We start from the raw sequence: 386 nt of genomic DNA on the forward strand, positions 1-386 counted from the left end.
ATTGGATGAAGCTCGATGTGCTTGTATCTATTCCGAGACGGTAATGATGGTCATTAATCTGTGGCAGTGAGTATTATCCCATTCGGTAATCGCAATGGCGGAGCTGGTGGGAAGTACTTGTCGCTTTGTTTTGATGGATATACCCTATATGTAGGTGTCTGAACGGCTTGCAACACACTGCACATTTGGTGTTCGATTCTAAGATGCGCTTGTTGCTGAGTGTGTATGGAGTTGTATCTTTTAGCCAAGGGCTCCGTCTCATTGGCACGTTCTATCATCGCATTTTTATCCTGCCCGGACGGCAAGAAGGAAAGAGATGGTTTGGTTGCACGGGTGCATTGCTCGACGTCCCTAATTTCATCAAGGGTCCACTCTCCACCCTAAGT

Source organism: Cupressus sempervirens, chromosome 1 (assembly GCF_028749045.1).
Source record: "Cupressus sempervirens isolate cs-2001-9-10 chromosome 1, ASM2874904v1, whole genome shotgun sequence".
Lineage (NCBI taxonomy): Eukaryota > Viridiplantae > Streptophyta > Pinopsida > Cupressales > Cupressaceae > Cupressus > Cupressus sempervirens.